The sequence below is a fragment of the Hylobates moloch genome, unplaced genomic scaffold, assembly GCF_009828535.3.
Source record: "Hylobates moloch isolate HMO894 unplaced genomic scaffold, HMol_V3 SCAFFOLD_45, whole genome shotgun sequence".
Taxonomy (NCBI): Eukaryota; Metazoa; Chordata; class Mammalia; order Primates; family Hylobatidae; genus Hylobates; species Hylobates moloch.
In genome coordinates, this window is record NW_026652320.1 from 969775 (window position 1) to 990890 (window position 21116).

The window sequence follows — 21116 nt, forward strand, 5'->3', positions numbered from 1 at the left end:
ATTCCTACATTATTTTAAATGTTCTTCAGCTTTGTCCTGGGGTGCAGTTAAATTACTTGGGAATAGTTTGACACTTTTGAGACTTGCTTTAAAACTTTGTTAGATGGGACCAGAACAGCCTTTAGTCTAGGGCAAATTTGCCCCTTGATTCCAAACACTGTTTATGTTGTTAATGATGACAAACTGATGACAAAATATCCATGTCCCACACTATTCCTTACTGTCTCCCTTCAACAATTGTATTTGAGTAGAACTGTTGACTGCCTCACCTCACTCTCCTGTGTATTCACAAGGCAAAGATCCCCAAGGTTTTAACAAATACCCAATGTTGCTTTGGTACCAGCTTGCACAGCACCAGGGCTCTTGCCTCTCATAGAGAATTGTGCCCCTCTCTCCACTATGTGGCACAGCACATTGAGCTCAACAACGTTCTATCAGACTGACGTTGCCATAACACTGCATATCTTCACCCAGGAGGGGCGGCAGCCCTAAGTCTCTTATGTGGCAAAATAAAATCCAAGTTTCAGCGCTATAAAGGCCCTGCTTTTCTGGAACGAACCCCTTCAGAGGTCTCACAAGAATTTAAAAGAGAATTTCTAGACCACAAGTTTCAGTGTGGAGAGCTGCAGGCTTAGAGAATTGCAGGGATGTTTGAAGCCCTGCCCACAGTTCCAGGAAACACCCTTTGTATATGAGCTCCTTTCCCACACAAATGTGAGAAGGAGGCTATGACCCTGGAAATTGAACAAAGGGAAACAGAAACCCTGCCGAAACTATTCTTGCATTGACGTTAGACACAAAAACACCCATATAAGCTTGATTTGCTGTCACAGTCAAATAAAATAATAACATGTAAGCATTTCAAAGAGATTCCACTGACATTCTCACTTGTGATTCTGACAACAAGCCTGTAAGTAAGTAAGAAAGGCAGGCGTCACAGCTCCTAAGTGACAGACGAGGAAATCAGCCTCGCGGAGGTTAAATGATCTCAACAAGGTCAGACAGCTAGTTGGTGCAAAGTGGGGTCCTGAACCCAGATCTTCTGACTCTTGGGCAAGAGCTCTATTCATTCCGCTCTGCCTCCTCTCTTACTGTATCAGAAAAGGGAACAGCCACCAACTTCCTGTGTTGACCCTAGACCAGGGCTTCTTGATCACAGCACACTTAACATTTGGGGCTGGATAATTCTTAGTTGTGAGAGGCTGTCCTGTGCATTGAAGGATGTTGAGCAGTATCCCTGGCCTCTACCCACTAATGCCAGTAGAACTCCCCTTGCCCCCTGTTTTGACAACCAAAACTATCTCTAGGTGTTGCCATGTTGCCAAATGCCCCAAGGTCAGGGGAGGTAACAGCAGAGCAAACTTACCCCTCAGTTGAAAACCACTGCCCTAAATGATGCCTGAGAATGCTGTCCACGTGTTTGAGAAAGCAGTGGTGATTAAGTTAGTTCTGTAAAAGGAGAAACAAAATCAAAAGAGGAACTTGTGCTGATACCAGTGAGTCTGGGACCATGAAACTTGGCCGTGAGAGACAGAATTGTGCAGCACCGGGTAGTTATCTAAAAAGTTCTCCTCTGGGCCACCCTCTGAACTTAACCTTTTGTGTTCTTGCTCCACTCCTTCAGGCTCAATCAACTCTGCAAAACCCAATCCACTTTCCAAGGAAACATTTCTGGAAGGCAACATGGAATTAGTTAATGTAATGAGAGGCAGAATAGAGGAGTTAAGATGCAGGCTCTGCACATACAACAACATGGATGAACCTCACTTAGTGTTGGGTGAGAAGAGCCAGGTCCAAAAGAGCATCTATTGTGTGAATCTACTAACTTGAAGTTCAAGAGCAGGCAAAACTAATCTCTGGTGACGGAAGTCTGAACAGTTACATCTGGTGGTGGTGTTGCCTGGAGACAGGTTTCAGAGAATAGAAATGTTCTCTGCCTTGATTTTGGTGGTGGCTACACTGGTTGTAAACATAATAGACACTCACAACACTCACAGAGCTATACACTTAGGATTCATCACCTAAAAAAAAAAAAAAGAAAAGAAAAAGGAAAGAAAAGAATGTTGACTCTAGAACCAAATTGTCTGAGTTTAAGTTTCATCCCTGAGGATGACTCTGGTTACCTTAGAGCATTTCGTGAGAAGTTAATAAACTACACAGGGTATACAGGAAGTGCACAATAAGTATTTGCATCATTATAATTAACAGAACTACACTTCAGCCAAGCGCAGTGGCTCACGCCTGTAATCCCAGCACTTTGGGAGGCTGAGGCGGGCAGATCACGAGGTCAGGAGATCGAGACCATCCTGGCTAATACGGTGAAACCCCGTCTCTACTAAAAATACAAAAAAAAAATTAGCCGAGTGTGGTGGCGGGCACCTGTAGTCCCAGCTACTTGGGAGGCCAAGACAGGAGAATGGCGTGAACCCAGGAGGCGGAGCTTGCAGTGAGCCGAGATTGTGCCACTGCACTCCAGCCTAGGCGGCACAGTGAGACTCCGTCTCAAAAAAAAAAAGAACTACACTTCTAGCCAGTCAGGCAAAGCCAAGGATTAAGAGAGTTACTCTGAATTTCTCTGCTGCCCCCTCTGCCTCACCTCCCATGCACTGAACACAGAGTGTATACGTAAGTCCTCCCACCCCAACCATCAAGATAGGAATATGTGCCATTTTTCTATCGTCTTCAGTTCCTTCCAGGTTCTCTCTGGAGGCTTGCTTAGGAGCTGCCCTTGTTTGCAGAGCTCTTCATCAATAGACTGAATATTTACAGAATAGCGCAGTTTTGATTAAACAGTTCATTTCACTGGAGACTGGGGTGGTGTATTGTGTCTCCTCTGGAGTTATTCTTGGCATCAGCAGCCCTTGCTGTTAGCATCCATTTCTTTACATTTTAAGGTGGAGCATAAGAAGAGCTGCAGTGAAACAGATCAGATGGGGGGCAGGTGAGATTTCTCTTTACCTTTCCCCCACTATTTCTTGGTAGATTTATCCCGTTATCTTCGCTGCTATTTGCTCCTTGCTATCTTTTATTCTCCTCTTTTGAAACTGGCTGAGTCAGAAGGAAATAAACAAATGCAAGGGTGTGTGGAAAGAGCATTAGATGGCAGGTCCAGAAACTTGGACTCTACATCCAGCATCTAGTGATGTGATTGATTGATGTGTGTTTTAGCTTTTCAGCACCTCAGGTTTTGGGCTTTTTTTTTTTTTTTTAATCTGTTAAATGAAGTGATTGGTCTAGATTTGTGGGCTTTGAATGTGTGTCAGCCATGGAAACCTTCCTACAAACAGAATCTCAAGCAGAAAATGTTAAAATCTAAAAGCAATTTTGTTTGGGTTGAAACAAGGTGGGCAGGCAGTCAGGAACCCACCCTTTTATCTTCTGTGTCCTCTACCATCTCCCGTAGCAGCCCCCAAAGTAGTTCCACAAGATCCTCGGCCTTGGGATCCTAGAGCACAATGTCTAAACCATTTGATGTGCCTATTTGGAAACTCATTTCCTACTCTTAAAGTGCTCAGCCCTCTCCCCTACATATAAAGCCTTGCCTCCATGAGAGCAGGGACGACTAGCCTTCGAAACCCCAGCACACAGAGGTGAGTGTGAGCACAGCTCAACAGTACACAAGCCCGCTGGAAAGCTGCCCCAGACAGAATTTCCTCAGTTGCATCCTATGGACCATCAGTCCCAGAATTGCTTGACCAAAAATGGAAATACAGAGGATGGGGGTGGCTTGCTTCAAAGTAATTGAGGTTGAGAGCCACTGTATATCATCTGCCCCTACTAGAGATTAAATTCACAGTAGCTTCTTCTCTCGGGCCAGCAGGAAGCCTGATTAATGTTGCTTAATACAACATTTCCCAAATTTATTTGGCCACAAAACTCCTTTTTCCCCATTACTCCTATTAATATCACAGGAAACAGTTTGAGATCAGAAAAGCCTTTACAAAGGCAATTTTTAAAGACTGAGTTATAAGGCTTGAAATAAATGAGGAATTCTGGAAAAGGAAGGGAAGAGGGAGAAGGACACTGGTTTGGGGTCTAGAGGGCTTTAAGATGAGGGCGAAACAAGAACCACCCATGATTCTAAAGAATATCCAGAACTTGCTTGTTGTCTGTTGGTGCCTTTCTTTCAGCTCATTCCTAGAGGGCAGACAGAGGCAGGAATTGCTGTGCTGCTGGCCAGTGGTTCCTGACCATAGGAAGGGGACTGTGGGTGTGAGAAGTGAAGCAGAGCAGGTCCCTGCCTCTGTTCTCCCCTTCCTCCTGGTATTGACTCACTGTGACAAATCTTTCCCTAGGAAGGGCAGAAAATGAATTACCCTGTTAAATCAATTCAACAGATAACCCACCTCTGTGCAGGCCTTGTGCTGGGACCACATAGATGCATAAGACATGTACAGCTTAGAGCCCAGTTATGAAATGGGACATAAACAAACAGCCCAACCCTCAAGGTCTGAACAGGGGACTGGGGAGCACAGAGAAGGGCCCCACCCCTGACCAGCTGTCAAGAGAACTATCCATACATTCTGATTCCTCCAAGGTTGAGGGCTAAGGTGTAGGAAGAGGAGAGAGGTTCCAAGCAGAAGGAATTGCAGGAGCAAAGGCACAGAGGCATCCGGGACCTGCGAGCAGCTATGGCTGGAGCCGCGTGTCGCAGGATGGAGAGCGTGTGAACAGAGGGGACTGGAAGTGGATCCTCCCAGGAAGCAGTTGCAGGCGGTCATGCTACAGTGAGTTGCTGATAGTAGGAGGGGAAGAAAGAGGAAGGGGGAGTGGAAGATGACTCAGTGGGGGTGAGCCAGTGCCTGGAAGAGAGGAATGTGTGAGCAGAATGAGGAAGTTAGCAAAAGCTGGTTGGAGGTAGGAGGTGGAAAGACAAGTTCAGCCCTCAATAAGTTAAGCAGGTTATATAAGAAGTCCAGGCATGGATGACGATGATCATAATCATGATGGGGAGGATGACAAAGATGATTAGGAACTCTCTCTCATCTCTCTCTCTCTCTCTCTCTCTTTCTTGGTTGTGGGAGTTTGCAGGGAGTCGGGAGGTTGTGAAGAACAATAATCAGAAGAGAGTTTGTGTCTTCATCAGAAAGCACCTGGGGCAGGTAGAGTTGGTGCTAGTTTCTCCATCCATCCCTGACACCCCAGCCCCATTCATCATTCAGCAGAAGACAGGCTGGGCTGGCCCAACTCGGTCCTGTACCCCCACCACCCCAGAACCCCACTGGTCCATAGTGAGGATCCCTTCTCTTTGACTCTCCTCCTTCCCTGTGACTCGCCTAAGCCTGATCCTACACCTCCTATCCCAGCCACTGCCTCAGCTTCCTCCACCCCCAGCTTGGGACGAGCCACCTCCCTGGCTGGGTAGCATGGGACAAGCCATCTCCCTACAGAGGCAGAGAACCAGTGACACTACACGCAAACCAAGGCCATGCTGCAAACACCACCAAGGCACCCTCCTCTTAGGATGCATTATACTCAGGGTAGATGTTGAATTCTAGTAACACATTCCCTAGGGTGTTTTCAAATCCAGACACACTGGATCCTTGTTCCAACCTCACTGTGGGCGAAGGCTCCGGGCTCACCTCCAGCCTCAGGCTGGCTCTGGCTGCTGCCCCTGTTCCATCCTGGCGAGCGCAACTGAACAGGCCCAACTCCACAGCTCCCGGTGCTGCCAGCTGCAAGCTCTGCTGACTCCAACCTCAGGCCCCTGAGTGCCTGCTTCTAAATCCACATGCTCCTGCTCCTTCCTGCCCCTGCTGGCCTCTCAGAATGCCACTTCTTTCTGCCAAGACCTCAGGCATTGCTATGGCCCAGCCCCATCTTTATTGATTGCGGGCCTCTGTCCCCTTGCAGAGCCCATCCCATTGCCACCCACATCTGGGACAGCAAAAGACTTCTCAACTTCCTCCAGAGTTCAGTTTCTTCCAAAAAGCTTGGCACATCTTAGCTGCCAGTGTGAACTGTGAGCTCCCAGAGATGCCCATGGCACTTTCCAACATTCATCACTTTTGACACATCTAAAATATCCCAGCTCCCAGAGCTGCGTGAGCACCAGCCCAGATGGACCGGCTGCTGGGGAAGCATCAGTCTCTCCAGGGCCTCTGAGAAGCCCTGGGGCGGGAGGGGGATGTCTGACAAAGCTTCCTAACTGAGGAGCCCCACTTCCTCTCGCTCTGGGCACCCCTGCCAAATGATCGGGCACCTCTATGTTCCAGCAGCCCTCGCTGCCCGGCTTCCAAGCTCCAAGCCAGCTTCCTTCCACAGAATTCTCTGCACCTTGGCTTCCAGTGGCTCCAAGCACTTTGCCATCTGCCGAGTCAGTTCTGCCAGAGAGGAAGCAGCTGATGTGGGGAGTTCTCTGTGGGGGGCCACCTTTCCTCTCTCAGGTCACCTTTACTCTCAGAAGGAAACTGACCCCCTGACCTATTAAATAGCTGAAATCAAGGGCCACTAGGGCCCAAGTGGGTGAAGGTGCAGCTACAGGCATGAAGGTCAGCATCTAGCTAGACAGACAAGTAAGCCAAGAAGACAGGTGAGGTGAGTGGACCCTTTGACCCCACAGTCAGACAGCGAGAGAGCTACTCCCAGAGTTCTCTGGGGCATGAAAGGGCTGCAGGGATAGATGAACAGCATCCAGAGAAATAGTTATCATGGAAAGTGCAAGCAGGAAACAAGCTGGGATCTTCTTTTATTTAAAATTATTTTTCAGGCCAGGCACAGAGGCTCACGTCTATAATCCCAACACTTTGGGAGCCCAAGGCAGGAGGATCACTTGAGGCCAGGAGTTTGAGACCAGCCTGAGCAACACAATGAGGCCCTGTCTCTATGAAAAATAAATAAATAAATAAATTAGCTAGTGGAGGGGGGCTGGTGGCATGTGCCTGCGATCCCAGCTACTTGAGAAGCTGAGGAGGGAGGATCGCTTGAGCCCAGGAGTTCAAGGCTACAGTGAGCTATGATCACTGCACTCCAGCCCAGGCAACAGAGCCAGACCTTGTCTCTAAAAATATAAAGAAATAAAAGAAATTCTTTTAAGGAAGTAAATACTCACATGGCTCATAAATTAAAAGAATCTAAAATAGAATAGATTTGCAAATCTCACCCCCATCCCACGATGTCCATATCCATTCCCTCCTCCTCCCCCTCTCCCACCATGGTAACCACTTACATTCATCTCATCTGTATCTTTCCAACATTTCCTTACGCAGCTGAAAGCCAATATGGAGTTATTTACTTATGTCCCCACCCTTCCACAAAAGGTATCACACTTTAGATGCCATTCTGCACCTTACTTTGGCAACTTAGCAGTACATTCTAGAAACCTTTTCAAATCAGTACAGAGTGTTTCTTTAGTCAAGCTGCAAAGCATTCCATTGAGGGATATGTCCCAGTTCAGTTGTCTAGACACTAGATGGACACTTTGGATGTTTCCAGTATTTTACAATTACAGACAATCCTGCAATGAATGACCTTGTATTAATTTCATTTCGCATGTGTGCAGATATAGCCACAGGGTAGATTCCTATGCTGGAAATGCTGAGTAAAGAGAAAATGCATTTGTAACTTTCATCGCTGTTGCCAAATCCCTCTCCATTGGAGTTGCACCATTTTGCATTCCTGCCAGCGTCTCCATCAAGGTGTGTGGTCACATTTTTTAATGTTTACCAGTCTGATGGGTGAGACTTGTGTCTCAGCATAGTTTTAATTTGTATTTTTCATCTTAGGAGTGAGGTTGAGGATCTTTTCATATGTTAAAGGGCCATTCGTATTCCTTTTTCTGTGAAATGGCTCCTCGTGTCCTTGGTTGGCCCATTTTTTGTTCTGTGGCTTGCTGGTCTTGTTCTCCTTGATTTCTAGGCATTCTATAGATATCGGGAAGATTCGCCCTTTGTGTTATGAGTTGCAATTATTTTTTCTCACTTTATTGTTCATTTTTTGCCTCTGCTTATGATCTTTTTTTAAATTTAGTTGGTCATACAGAAAGTTTTTTGTTTGCTTTAATATAGTCTTATTTAACAACCTTTTACAGCTTCTGAATTTTGAATCATAGAGGGAGATTCTTATTCAAAAGGTTATCAAGTAATTAGCCCATTTTTTTTTTCTGGTCCTTTTACGATTCCTATTATTTCATTTAAAAATTGGATCCATTTGGAGTTTTTCCTGAGTATGATGAGAGGACCCAACTTATATCTTTTCATCTTTTTCCAGATCTCTCAACACTATTTTTTAAAGTCCATCTTTACCCCAACACTTTGAGAAATTAGATTTCCACTGCCCAGAACAACCTGGCCAATTTGAGAAGTCACTTCTATCAAATACTGAATTCAAATATATGCATTTGAATGTTCTGGGTTTCTATTCTGCTTCTTTATCCATGCTTCTGTATACACAGCTTGAATTACTAAATCTTTACAGTTCGTTTTAGTATCAAATAGGACAAATCTTCCCCCATAGTCCTTTTTAGTTCAGAGCTCCCCTGGCCATTTACTGGCAAGCTGAGCTCTGTCACTGGGGCTCTCCTTGCTCACTGTCATGTTTTATTCTCTTCTCTCCTACAGAGGCCAATATATGCCTGTAGGCATCCAACCAGGGAAAGAGGCAAGCACAGCCCACTCCCCAAACAAGGCAGAGGCAGGGGTGCAAGGCCTTCTGGGAGAGTCCCAGTAGGCCATGTCTATGTACCCCTTTGAGGCCGGTGTTCTGGGGAAAGGCCAAATAGGAGACCTGTGTCTTCCTGGAGGTTTGGACTTTGCCCTGAAGATTCTCAGCACTGACCTTCTGGTCCATCCAATCTGTTTAAATGAAGGTGATCCCAAATAACCTCAACATAAAGAGTTATCCTGTCTGATATTCTGTCTCCTCATGATCTGTTACTGATCAGGTGCAGAAGAACCCTTCAAGGAGGAAGATGTCATAATAGCAATATCAATCCCTACTTCTACTACCACCAATGCCACCATGGCCACCTTTATTCATTGAGAACCTGCTATATACCAGGCATTGTGGGAGGTACTTTACATGTTTATCTCATTTAATTGCAACCCCATGAGGAAACCATCTGTAAATGTGCCCAGAATTGTGGCTTATTAGTGGCAGAGCCAAGCTTTGGATCCCAGCCTGGTTCCAAAACTCATACTCTTCACCACCGGGCAACTTCCTCTCAGAATGATCTGCCACCCTGGGATGATGCAAATTCCCGGGCCTCCCAGACCTACCGAATCAGCTACTCTGGGAATGGCGCCCAGGAGTCTGCATCTCCAGGACATGAATACATGACAGCCACTGCTCACAAATGTAGAAAGTTATGCAATATATCAGGGAGGCTGTGAGGATGAGTATTTCCTTAGCAGTGGTGTAAGGGCAGAACCCTGGCTGGTGTGTTTTGCAGTCAGACTTTGATTTCCTCATTAGCAGAGAGTGTTAACTGGTAGCCTAGTTTGGCGCCCCGAGGTGCCTCATTCAGACAGAGCACCCCACAGCTGGAGCATCCCAGCTGGTAGAGGCAGGGACTCAGCCACGTAGGCTCCAGAGCTGCCACCTAAGCCCAGTAGATTTCTCCTGCCCAGAACAACCTGGCCAAATGGAAGATGGGAGGCTGAAATCCTCACTCTAAAGAGGGGCCTCCTTTTCTTGGCACAAAGGCACTGCGCCAAGCCACACACCTAAGGCAGTGTGCTACCTAAAGCAGGTGCACAGAATTCACAGAGAGGTACCAAATAGGCTGGCAAAGACCTTGGTGGATAAGTATCCACAAATATCTGGAAGGAACTATGTTGGGTTGAAACATGAGAAGGAAGAGATCTTAGGCAAGTTTGGAAAGGGAAACAACACATTGAACGCCAAGCCCTGGACTAGACATTTCATCAACTTCATTCATCCTCACTACCACCCACACAAGACGGTCTTCCTATTTCCAACTTAGAAGAAAGTTGAGGCTCCTACTGGTTAAGCAAGCTTCCCAAGGCCGTGCAGCTAATAAGTGTTAAACAATCAAACACAGAGCTGACTGGCTCCAAAGCCAGTGCCCGCCCCACTGGCCGCTCCACTACCCTGCCTCTGCCATTGCTCCCTATGGCAACCTGGAAACTGCGGGGGTACCTGCCCGTGGTCTGAAGTGGGCAGGCAGCAGTCAGCTGGGCCTCCAGATATAGGTGGTGAAGGGAGGATACGGGTCCAAAAGAATATCTTAGGGGAAATAGTGCACATGCCCAGAAAAGTTTTATAGTCTCAGAACTTAGATGTGCGGAGAAATCGAATTCTGGTCCTGATTTGCTTTTTTAGCCCGTTGTGGGCCTTGGCAGTCACTGAACCCCTCCTTATTTCTTCATGAGGAAATTAACATGCCTAGGATAGGAATAGCTGTGCTGCAGACCCCAGGGTCAGGCAAGTCTCAAAGAAGATGAGAGACACCAAGGGCCTCAGGAAAGCCCAGGGTGGATGCTGCAGCCATGACCTCAACCTCTGTGAGTCTAGAGGTGACTATATATTGGCCATACATAAGCTCACCTTCCCCCTACATTTCATAATCCTTCCCTCCCATCAGGGCCAGCCTTTGATTAAAATTCCCAAGATTATCTGGGGAGCTGGCAGCACCACCCACCAATGGAGTTCATCTGGCTGTCTTTACACTAGCCACCTTATGGCTGGGTGGGCACCTTCCTATTCTTCGGCCAACGCAACACTTTCGAAACTGTGTGACAGTTGTTTATTTACTTGCATCTACCGTAAGACCATGAGCTTTTTGAGAGCATGGTCTGTCTTATTCACTGTTAGGTATCACAGTGTATTCACAATCCCTGACACATAGGTGCTTAATAAATGGGTGGTGGAATGAATGAATGAATGAATGGGATCAGGGTGGGCCTTCAGTCTCTAAAAGTATACCCAAGAGCCTGCCCTCTCAGCCCCAGGCCTCCACATGGGGAAGCCCTAGGGAGGTTCAAGGACTAGATCAGGCCCATTTTCTCATCAGGCAGCCCCCAAACCTCTGCCCCAAAGAGCACGTCCAACATGCTTCAGCCCACACTCCCCACCCACGGTTTACTGCCTGTAATCCCAGCTACTCGGGAGGCTGAGGCAGGAGAATCACTTGAACTCGGGAGGCAGAGGTTGCAGTGAGCCGAGACCACCCCATTGCACTCCAGCCTGGGTGACAAGAGCAAAACTCTGTCTCAAAAAAAAAAAAAAAAAGAATAACCTTGGGCTGTTTGGCCGAGTTAATGCTTAATGCTTTCCTCATGCTGCAAGAGTTTATCTTTGCCCAGATTCCAGCTCCAGGGAGGGGAACACTCCTGTAGAACAGCCAGGCGTTCCCAGGTCACCTCTGCCCTCACTCTCACTTTTCTTTTTGCCTGATTAAATCTAGCCTAAAAACACATCTCGGGGGCATATATCTGTCACTCACAATAATCCTGTAAGGTAGGTACTACTGTTAGTCTTATTATATAGCTGAGACACAGAGAGGTTAAATAACTAGCCCAAGGTCACACAGCTAATAAGTAGCAGAGCTGGGATTTAAGCCAGGCAATCTGGCTCCAGAGCTCAGGTGCCTTTTTTTTTTTTTTTTTTTTTTTTTTTTTGGCAGGGTTTGGCTCTGTCACCTCAGCTGGAGTGCAGTGGCACAATCATGGCTTACTGCAGCCTCAACCTCCCAGGCTCAGGTGATCCTCCCACCTCAACCTCCCAAGTAGCTGGGACTACAGGCATGCACCACTGTACCTGGCTAGAGCCCAAGCTCCCAACCGCTTCACAGCACTGTGTCTTGCTGTGCAGTAACAAGCCACGCTCAGGGTGTGGGCCCATCTTGAGTCTCTTCCATCCATGGGTCTAGACTGGAAAGAAAGCTGCAATCTTATCTTCTTTTCTCACTGAGTATAAGGCACCCAATTCATCTTCTGGCAGCTGACCTGGAGGAGGGAGTGGCCCTCGTTTTCCTTTTACAGGCACAGTCACTGCCAATACTAAAGCAGTGCCTGTCCCCACCTGCCAGGGCACCCAGGATCCTTGTCTCTAGCAGTAACTTCATGAGGTAGGTGGCGTTGGGCTGAGATAGGACTTGTATATTCCTAGATTCCTCGACTGTGATGTCAAAGGTCCTCCGCCCCCACCCCTCCTTCTATTCCTTGTAAGCTTCACTTGGCAATTGTGTAGTTATGGCTGATACAGGAAGGAAGGATAAGGTCAAACGAAGCTCAAAGCCAGGAGCTAGACAGTCATGATACATCAAATAAAGTTTTGGAACAAGAACACAATAGGATTAATTTGCCAATCAAAACAGCACTTGACAACTTCACTGTAAGCCAAGACCTCTCATGGCAAGAGCAGCTGAAGGGCCTGTGATTGTCCAGCTCCTGGGGAGCCTCTCTGGCCTAACTGTGGTCAGATGCCAGCCTCACAGCCCCCTTAGCTGGGTAAGGATTCTCCTAGAGTTACCTCTGGGAGAGAAAGAAAAAAAGTCTAGTCTGAGAATGAGACCAGCAGACAGCAGCTCTGCCAGGTGTTTGAAGGGTGAAGGTCATGGGACTCTTTGTTTTTATTACCCTGGTCACCCCAATTGTTTGGGGGTATTTCCCATAGACAAGAGGATGCCCCAGTCAACTGTCTTCTGTGATTCAAGACCCGGTCTGTTGTCTTGTGTGATCCAAGACCCATTTCCTCTTGTGCCGACCAGGGGCCTTACTTCAAGGCATCGGCCTTTATGTGGCATGGAATGTAAGCCCTCTGAGCTTTAACAGAGATAGGATGAGTCCTAGAACATGCAGGGAAGAGGGTCGCAACCTCTGTCCTCCAGCACAGTAGAAAGATGCTGGCTTGAATGTCAGGAGAGCCCAGTGTTTCTACCTGGATGCATGGTTTGGGGCATGTCAGGTGCCTTTCTGGGTTCCAGTTTCTTCATCTGTGACATAAGGAAGGCAGACTAGATCATTAGTACCAATAAAAGCTCCCTGGTCCTTGGGGAGCAATGGTTGGAGTGGGAGAAGGGCATCACCCAGCTATTTTCCAACACATAGTAAAAGATATCGCATAGAACAACTGAATGTTGACTTGGTTTGCTTCCCTGTGGCATTCTATCCACTTGGTGTGGTAAAGCGGATTCTCTCCAGAGAACTGGAAGTGTAGATGGGTGGTGTTATCTAGATCCTTGTTTGATAAGAGAAGGAAAATGAATTATTCCTCAAAAAGTACAGGTTGTTTGAAATGCAGGCTGGGTGCTGTGATGCTGCATGGTCTCCAGGCCCCTTGTGTTTCTAACCCTCTTGCTGGACAACTTGGTTACCCCAGGGACCCCTTGGCCATCCCCAGCCTGAAGGAACCAGGGAAGACCTTCCGGACATGCCAAGTCTCCCTGAGACCCTGCTCCCTGAGGGTTGGCTCCCTCCCTGACCAGTTGAAAGTCAGTCCTGGACTTATCTCTGACAATCGACCCCAACCTCCAGAAAACTCAGAAACATCCTGTCCTCTGAGGCCTGCAAACCAGGAGCAGCCAGGCCCAGCCCTTACTTATACAAGGAACTACCAGAGAAGGCCTGCTGTGCAGCCTATGCCGCTCGTCCTGGATCCAGGGCAATGTGGAGAAACCACATTATTGCTTGACTGTAGTGCATTATTCCAGCAATCATTTTAAATATGCACTTGTGTAACCATGATCACCATCATGATATAGGATATTTCCATCTCTCTTTAGAGATTCCCTTTTGCCCTTTGCTAGTTAATCCCCACCCCATTCCCTGGACCCAGGAAATCACTGATCTGCTCTCCATCACTATAGTTTTGCTTTTCCAGAACGTCCTATAAATGGAATCACACAATTTGTAACCTTTTAAATCTAGTTTCTTTCACTTAGCTTTATGCATTTTAGATGTATCCATGTTCTTGCATGTGTTAGCAATTTGTTCCTTTTTCCTGCTGAGTAGTATTCCATTGAATGGATATGCCACGATTTGTTTATCCATTTACCAGTTGATAGATATTTGGGTTGTTTCAGGTTTGGGGTTATTATGAATAAAGCTGCCATGAACATTTGAATCTTTATGTGGACATATGTTTCCATTTCTCTTGAGTAAACACTTAAGCCCGGAGTTTACTGGGTCTTATAGTAAGTGTACATTTGCCTTTAAAGAACTTGTCAAACTGTTTTCCAAAGAAAGTATTTTTTGTTTTCACCAGCAGTCTATGAGGAGTTCTACCCAGTTTTGTCAGTCTTTTTAATTTTAGCCATTCTAAAGGGAGAGAAGTGATATTCTGTTGTGTTTTAAATTTGCATTTCTCCCATGACTAATGACGTTAAGCACCTTTTCTTGTACACGTGTGCCCTTTGTGTATCTTCTTTTAAGGATATCTGTTCAATTCTCTCACCCTACCTTGAACCTACACAGGGTAGAATACTCCCATGACCTCGGAAGGACTTTAGGGAAGTAAGCCCCACTTTCCCCAGAGAGGATTCCAGTACAAATGGAAAGCTCTTCTGAATGGCATACTCTTTCATAACCAGATTTCTTAAAAGAAAAAAATCATTCTAATTCTAGCCAGAAGTGCAGTAGAATTCAAGAGAATTTAAGAGAAAAGTTTAGAAGAAAAAAACTTTTTGGCAAGAAGAAAGACTCTACTTACTCTCTTCCCTGGGATCCACAAAAGAAGAAATTGTGGCCTCAGGCTACAGTAGTATGGCACCAAAATGGACTAAAAAAAAAAAAAACAGAATAGATCAGACATGAAAATAGCTTTCCTTCCATCCCATATCTCATTTTCTTATATGACAACAAAATAGTAAAGAGCAACTACAACAACAAAGAACAGGTGAAACAAGAATGCAAAAAATGATGGGAAGATGGCAACCTCCAAAAGGTGATAAATTAATTTCAGCAGCTTTAGAACCTAAAGCTGTTTGTAAAGAATAGCTAGAAAAGAAACCCACTCAAGACAAACTTAGGAATTTCTTCTGAGTTCAAAACAATATCTTAATGACCTGAAAAATTACCACGGCTTTACAAAGCACCTCATTCACTCCTTAGGAGTGATTTATACCTTGGGTAATTGAGGTTCAATATTATAGTGAAGTGATGCTAGGGTGTCACAAGAGGTGAAGGAAAATACAAAGTTTAGTAAATATTGTGCACATTCAGAAATTGAGACACAGAATTATTTTCAAGAAAATAAGTAAATGGGAGGGTCAGGTGTCCAGGTCAGGGCAAAATTCAAGATGGCGGGAGTGGGAGAAACATTCCTCACCATGGCCTTGGGCAGAATCTGCTTATCTCCCGACAAAGCTCAGCAACAGCTAGGGGCTGAATCTGTAAGGTCCAGCAGTGACTAAATTCCCACACAAATGTTTCCATCTTTCCATCGTGCAAGAAATTCTGAAGTCAACATTGCCCAGCTACAAATCATTGGCCTGACCACAGAAGCCAGGGACAGAGCTGCAGCTACATTTATCACATAGGATTGTTCCATCCTGAGCAGAGTACATGGCCTGGAGAGTTTTCAGGGCAATTATGAAATTTCGGTCTTCCAGAGGACCCTTGCCAGGTCTGGGAATATTTTCAGCAGTGGATGTTTACAAAGCAAACGCCCCCCCCACACACACATTTGCAAATTAAATAATGCATGTTGTATGAAAAACCTTGTGAGGGGCATAGCAATACCTGAGGCTTCTTATGCACTTGTGTGCCCAGCACCAGCCAATACATGAAAGGGCTCAACAAACACTGAGCTGAGCAACCGCCTCTAGCCCAGGCATCATGGGCGGGAGGCAGATCCTGACTCCAATCAGGCTTCCTATGGTAGAATCCCTGGTTCTCTCCCATGGAAGGTGGCCCACCTCAATTGCCTGCAGTCACCCATCTCCTGATGTCCTTACCCAAAAGAAAATGAAATAATTTCTTCTTGTATGAAATATCAGGAACCCTCAAACCTAGGAGTTGACTAGGAATAGAAAAACCACTTGCTGCAAGAAATAATATTAGAAATGTAATGGCTGGACCCAGCTTCTCCTTCTGACTAATTTTAAGGATTGTTTTGCTGCTCTAGGAACTTACTATCATACAGAGGACAACCCCGAGCCTCCCTAGTCCATCAACCCCTTTTCCTGGATACAGGGGCTGAATCCCTTGATGGATTCGATCACTTACCTCAATTAAACATTCCTCCTCCTCAAACCACAGTATCATCCCCAGATTCTTATCACTGGTGTGACTTTACCTCTTCTGAAGACATGAGAAAAGCTCCAATTTCAGAAGATATGCTTGGAGAATGTGCTGCTTCTAGCTCATCCAATATGGAACCAATTTCTTCACTCATAGCTAAAGCATATCCTTTCCTCACAGCTTATCACAGAGTTGCCAGGTTTAAATGAGTCAATACAAATAAGACTGTTAGAAAAGTGCCTGGCACAGAGAAAGCATTCAATATATATTAGCTTTTAAAAATGCTGAAGATCTATTTGGATATATATGTATATATAAAGAGATATAAATAGGATCATACGTAAGGAACTGATTCTACTTTTAGGAAACTACACTAAGAAAATACTAATAGATTCAGACAAATATTTATACATAAAGAATATCATCAGAGAATTGTTTGTAATAGGGCAAAGAAAACCTTGAAACAGCATAAATTTTCAACAATAGTGGAATAAGTAAATTATGGCACTTTTTCCAAGTATGTTTTGAAGAATTTTTGATGCTATGAGAAAATGATAATGATAAGTGAAGAAGGATTTAAAACCATTTATGTAACATGATCTCAATTATACACACTGTAAATAATGATCTATGGAACAAATATCTCCATAAGAAAAGATTATGAAGACATACTCCAAATGTTATTCGTGTTTTTTTCTAAATAATAGTATTCTTTATTTTTTCAGCATTTTTCAAATTATACTGAAATATATTTTCAGCATACATACAACGAGCATCCCTTAATTCTACAAAAAGCAAGATAAAATATGAAACAGTTAAAAGTCTATTGCAACACTATAATTTGAAGGGGAAAAAAAGGCTAAGGACCTACACTACGCCACTGGGCAGAGAAAGAAAAGATCATTCTGAGGCTGAGTCCTCAGTATTTGGTGACCCAGTAGAGATGCAAGAGAGGGCATAAGCTCTAAGCTTTCTAGCTTGGGCATAGAGATGAATGACAGTGTCATGAACCACAATAGGAAACGTAGGAAGAAAGGAAGAAGAATGGGTTGGGAGGGAGGAAAATACATTTAGTTTGGCCTTGCTGAGTCTGCAGTGCTCAAAGAGTACCCAGGCAAAGATGCCCAGTCGAGACCTGGTGATGTGCAAAGCCAAAGCTTGTAGGAAGAAACTGCAGTAAAGGTATGAGGGTGGGCACAGCAGTGAGTCCTTGAAGCCAAGGGCTTCCCTTAGGATGCCCAAGTGTCCTAACTGTTCTAGGAATAAGCAACAGACTCTGATCTCATGGAGGCTCAGACCCTTGGGCTTCAGGGCTCTATTCCTTCCACCCCTAAATGTGACCTGAAATGGCCCCTGCCTCCCTCAGTCATAGGGACTGCAGCTCAATTATAGTGAAGAATCTCTTATAGACTCACTGTGACTTAAATGCTATTTGGTGCTGTGGCTGCTGTTTCACTGAAGATTACAGGGCTCTCGGAGTTAACCACAGAAAACTTGCTGCTATGTATTTGTAACCTCCTTTTTCAATAACACATAGGGAAACCATCTTGGGTTTCAGGACCAAAAATGTATGAGTACCTGGCCACCAGGAATGCTATGACTGATCCTGCTTCCCTCTTTGATGTGGCCAAGAAGAAGCTCAGAAAAAAATCTGTGGCCCATCTTCAGCAGCCTTATAATATCACATAGTGTACATTTTTGGGTGTTAATATTGACATTTCTGTCTTTATTGTTTTGCTGCCCTTATTTTCTCTTTGTCCCAAGTTCTTCAACTATGAATTTTTGCCAACTACTTCAAGTTAAAAATGTTCTTCCATGTCATGCCCACCCATTGATTCTGTTTGTTTCAAACTCTTGAAGTTGCACAAAATAATTCTAGTCTACCTTCTCCACAACTGCCCTTCAACGCTCATGTCATCCACCCAATCTTATTTTTATAGGCACCAGAGCCCCACTTTCTTTAACAATTGCTCATGGATATGAGCTCTTAAAGAATCTTTCATCCGTCTAGACTTGACCGATGCTTTATCTTCTCTTGACGTCTTCCCTAAAGCCCCTACGCAGGGCATTCCTCCGCTGCAACACAGCAACCACTTTTAATAGTTGCTTTTCATGCTTGCACTCCCCGCACCGCCATGGGGCTGGGGACTCCTGAAAGGAGCCACATGCTCTCTTTGCCTCTAACTAGTACCTAGCCAGGGCCTGGGGCATAATACATGCTTAATAAGTGTTTGTTGAGGAAGTGAATAAATGAATGAGCACATACCTGTATACAGTATACAGCTTTCTCGCTCATACACATGTTAAAGAGAGCTAAAGCCCCCAGGAAGAGAGAAAAGAGAGGGCCCTGTTCAGTCCAGTTGTTTGTGGGGCTTTCCATCTGACAACTCTTTTCCATGGTCTCTCCTGAACAGCCTCGAAGCCTCAGCCACCTGGGCTGGAGCTTATCTCACAGCTAAATCCAGAGTAAATATACACAAGACAGAATTGGTCCTATGAGGACAACTGGGGTGAATTTCCACAGAAAGAAAGGATTTCACTGATCAGAAATGTAAGATGCTAGATGCTCCAATTGGTACTTATTCTAACAACACTCTCTTCTCTAGGTGCTAATTACATGTCAGGCATTGTTCTGAGCTCTTTACAAATATCTTATTTAATCCTCACAACAACCTCATAAGATAGGCACTATTTTTATCCCCATTTTATTTTCATATGACCCTCTTAACATTTGAGGCAGCTATCCTAAAATGAAGAAAGGTATAGTGTTTCAGTCTCTGAATAAAAGAAAATGAGATACATTAGGTCCAATGTATAAATGGCTGAAGATTGAGTGCCAGCCTTTGGTCTGAGATCTGGATCTGGCAGGACACCTCACCGCTCACTAACATTTATTGAGCACCCACCATTGTGCCCAGTGCTACCCTCCATGAGTTCACCGACTGGTGGAGGAAGCACACACCTGGATAAATAAATCACCCCGCTGCAGGGCAAGTGCATTAGGATCAGGGAGGCAGTACGGTGCTGAGAGCAAGAAAGAGTAATTATCTCTGACTAGATGAGAAGGCTTCCTGGAGGCTGTGAAGTCTCAGTTCCATTTTAATGAATGGAGCAGCAGAGACAGAGCAGAAGGTGAGGTGCAAAGGTACTGGCGTCCAAAAGGGCATTTGGGAACTGTTGGTAGCAGGAGAACGAAAAGAGAGGAGGAGGTGGGGGATAAGGGATCATCATTCAGGTGGTGGCCTTGGCTGCAATACCATGAAGCTGAAAGTCACTAACAGGCATAGTCATTTCTGTTTTAGACTCTTTGAGCAGCTGTGTGCAGGAGGACAGAGAGACCAAACAGAGAGAGACCAGTTAGGAGGCTGCTGTAACAAACAGAGCAAGATACAGTGTGCATGGGAACTAAGGCACAGGATTCTAGGGATATTTAGGAAGCCTGAAGCTTTGGACTGATCGAGAGGCTGGCATAGCAGTGCAAGGTGACACCCCGGCTTCTGACTTAGACAGTCACGAGGGCAGCCAGTGAAATCAGAAGGCTAGGTTGGAAGCAGGCTTCCAGGAGCGAGGGCAAGCTGAGACTGTCTGTAAGCTCAGAAAAGCCAAACAGGGCAGCAGAAATTTTCTTCATTATCTCAGAAAAGTTATTCAAATTCTTGCTCACACCTCCTTTTAATAAAATATGATGCACTTCATTCTGTCATCATAGTGAAAAATCATTGCCCTTTGCTGAGAATTAATAACCTTTTGAGTTAATACCCTTTGGGTAGGAAAATCGGTTTCATTAACACCTCCCCTTGCACTTTGTAGGTTCATCATCTCTTGGTCCTGCTGTCCCCTGAAACCAAAAGCCCAAAACATATTATTCGAGAAGCCTGAATGATTTTATTCTCAGAAAGAATGATCAGGGTCCTTATTAATTGGGCTGAATTGAGTTCACTGACCAAAAAGGTCATAGTGGCCTTGTGTCTGCTCCTCAGCCGCAGGGGAGCCCACCTTCCACCAGAAGGAAGGGATGAGAGCTTCCTCTCCCGGCTCTTGGCCTGATCCCCAATCTTGGCAGAAAAGATGCGCCCATCTTGACATGCCACGCCATGGAAACGCGCCACCTCCTCAGGCTCTACCAGGCCTCTTCGCAGAGGTGTCTCTCTCTGGTCCAGCACCACAGACAGGACAGCTGTCGGGCTGCCTGGCAGAGTTGGATGGCAACCCACCCCCACTCCAAAGTGGCTCATGGTCATAGTGAGGCTCCCCCAGAAGAGAGGCTGGAAGGCCCTTCAGTCAGACAACAGAAGTTGAGATGTTAAAAACAATCTTCCTCTCCTTTTCCACCTCCCACGGCCTTGGAAAGCCTCCGAATGGATATTCCTCTACTCTTTTCTGCTGCAAACTCTTTAGCAGCAGCCTGGCATCTGGAGCATGAAGCCCAGAGTCTTCAGTATCCCAGGGCCGTCCATGCTCTGGCCTGCCTGGCCTTGTCTCCTGCCTCTTTGTGTATGCAAGGTTGCATGCCTCTGAGCCTCAACTCATGTTGCTCCCTCAGCCACCCCTGACCCCCGCAACAAAACACACACACGCTCAATCATCCTGCAAGGCCAGGGTCAACATCACATTCCCTGAAAAGCCCTCCCTGAATGCCACACCCTCCCTCAAGTGGCATCCACTACTCCCTCTGTGATTCCCCCCACCCCACCCCACCCTCACCCCTGTACCTTGTCCCTGCAAAGCTTACCTGATATAATGTGTCTGCACGTGAGGACAAGTTGAGCCACAGGAGCTAATACACAGTGTCACCCAACTAAGATGCTCTATTCACTGTCTCCCTAGGTAGGGACGTAGAGATGAAATTGTAGACAGCGATACCTGGGTTCAAATTCCGTCTCTATCAGTTTTTGGCAGTGTAATTTGGGGTGAGGTGCTTATCCACCAAGCCTCCAAAACTGCCTTGCCTATATTCCTCATGACCTAGAGGGT

The 21116-nt window shown here is 45.7% G+C and overlaps 1 protein-coding gene across 1 annotated transcript in view; it reads left to right on the plus strand.

Annotated features, from left to right (window-relative positions):
• The window catches only part of LOC116463624 (hepatic triacylglycerol lipase), a 134014-nt gene that overhangs the window by 81266 nt on the left and 31632 nt on the right, over nucleotides 1–21116 (plus strand). The gene's annotated exons all lie outside the window — the stretch shown is intronic.